Source organism: Entelurus aequoreus, linkage group LG07 (assembly GCF_033978785.1).
Source record: "Entelurus aequoreus isolate RoL-2023_Sb linkage group LG07, RoL_Eaeq_v1.1, whole genome shotgun sequence".
NCBI classification, from domain to species: domain Eukaryota; kingdom Metazoa; phylum Chordata; class Actinopteri; order Syngnathiformes; family Syngnathidae; genus Entelurus; species Entelurus aequoreus.
The window spans coordinates 39,841,971-39,844,470 of NC_084737.1; positions in this window are offsets into that span (position 1 = coordinate 39,841,971).

A 2,500-nucleotide genomic window follows, 5' to 3' on the forward strand; every position below is an offset into this window, starting at 1 on the left:
ACTTACTAAAATAGCAGGAACAGAGCCAAGGCAGCATTTGTCTGAAATCCCTCGTCTTTGAGCACACGCCAGCGAATGAAAGCTAGGGCAATGTTGATCCTGACTGTCTTTTTATCCGGGTAAACTCTGTTTTTCTTTTTTTGTCTCCTCAGACAAAACTTTTCATTTATTTGGTTGTTTTACAGCTTCCTGCTTCTCACAGATCATAGATACGCACATGCAGATTATATTACACGCATGCACTTCTGAATGCACGTGCACAGGTTGTATTACACGCTCACAAATCCAGATGCGCGCTCTCAAATCTGAGATGGCAGAAGTGTTGCAAAAGTCAAGTGTAAAAAAAAACAGCCAATAAAGAGTTCCTGCTTCTCACATATCATATATACGCACCCATGCACTTCTGAATACGCGCGCACAGGTTGTATTACACACTCACGAATATGGCTGCGCTCGCTCAAATCTTAGACGGCAAGAAGTGTCGGGGTGTCCACATCTGCGGTCCCCTCCAAGGTTTCTCATTGTCATCCCATTGGGTTGAGTTTTTTGTTGCCCTGATGTGGGATCTGAGCCGAGGATGTCGTTGTGGCTTGTGCAGCCCTTTGAGACACTCGTGATTTAGGGCTATATAAGTAAACATTGATTGATTGATCATTGATTGACTTCTTTCTGATTAGGGACACACAGACAACTTAAAACACACGTACGTGGCTCTGAATACACACACTCGGATTGATATACAGACACACAAGTTAGTACACACGAACGCAAATATAAAATATTACAGATTATATGATCAAACATCTCTGACATAATCAGGTCATGGTAACTATAAATCTACACTATGTGTTATTATGCTGTTATTTAAACACAGAAGTAGCTCTACCCCTCTGTTTGCCTGCACGCTCCCGCAACAAGAGGAACACTTGTCGCAGTGATGGTTACCTCGTGAGGCGTTCCAAAAATGGATCCATCCATCCATTTTTTTTTACCTGAACCACGGTTCGAGAATTTCGAGAAATGTATAATTACAAAAAGGTGCATCTTAACCATAAACCAGTAATTCTCAAACTGTGTGTGATTTTTCCCCCCCACATAACTTCTCCATCATCCGGCTAATACTTTCTGATGGCTGCTTAAATGAGAATAAATACAGCGTATGTTACTTTATTAAACGTAATATGTGCAGTGATAAGCGCAGTCTGGAACTGATGTTCCCCATAATAGATTCCATGTCATGTGGCATAAACGTCCAAGGCAAACTCCAATACCATAAAGCAGTGGTTCTCAATTGGGGGTACGCGTACCCATGGGGGTACTTGAAGGTATGCCAAGGGATACGTGAGATTTTTTTTTAAATGTCTGTCAAAAAGAACTGTGACAATAAATGCAACAATGCAATATTCAGTGTTGACAGCTAGATTTTTTGTGGACATGTTCCCTAAATATTGATGTTAAAGATTTATTTTTTTGTGAAGAAATGTTTAGAATTAAGTTCATGAATCCAGATGGATCTCTATTACAATCCCCAAAGAGGGCACTTTAAGTTGATGATTATTTCTATGTGTAGAAATCTTTATTTATAATTGAATCACTTGTTTATTTTTCAACAAGTTTTTAGTTATTTTTATATCTTTTTTACCAAATAGTTCAAGAAAGACCACAACAAATGAGCAATATTTTGCACTGTTATACAATTTAATAAATCAGAAACGTCCATCCATCCATTTACTACCGCTTGTCCCGTTCGGGGTCGCGGAAACTGATGACAGTGCTGTATTTTACTTCTTTATCTCTTTTTTTCAACCAAAAATGCTTTGCTCTGATTAGGGGGTACTTGAATTAAAAAAATGTTCACAGGGGGTACATCACTGAAAAAAGGCTGAGAACCACTGCCATAAAGGAATGTGGTGGCCGATTGATAAAGTCAGCTATTTTACGATTTACAGATTAGATTAGGTTTGCCATCAAGGTTGATATCATGCGCCCTTATTCTTCGGTTCTATTGGTATTTTGAAAAGTATTTGTATTATCAATCCAGATTACAAACTGTTTGCAACTCACATAAGACGACATTGCAATGCGTAGAATTTTAAGGACAAAAATGGCTTTGTTCCATTTTGGAATAAGGCTGTAACATAACAAAATATGGAACAAGTGAAGCACTGTGAATACTTTCCAGATGCAAAGATTGTGTTGTCGAATTTAAAATATTTGAAACCGCGTCTCAAAGCTGTCACGTGGTATGGTTCTGTCAGCGACATATGAACTACATGAATTGATTACGTGGACCCCGACTTAAACAAGTCGAAAAACGTATTCGGGTGTTACCATTTAGTGGTCAATTGTACAGGATATGTACTGAACTGTGCAATCTACTAATAAAAGTTTCAATCAATCAAAAAAAGCAAGGCTCCTCCCCTGCATGAAGCGTGCCTTGTAACGCGCTTTGCGGAAATGCCCCCTCCATTCCGCGACACACGCTCATTGCAACGGCACC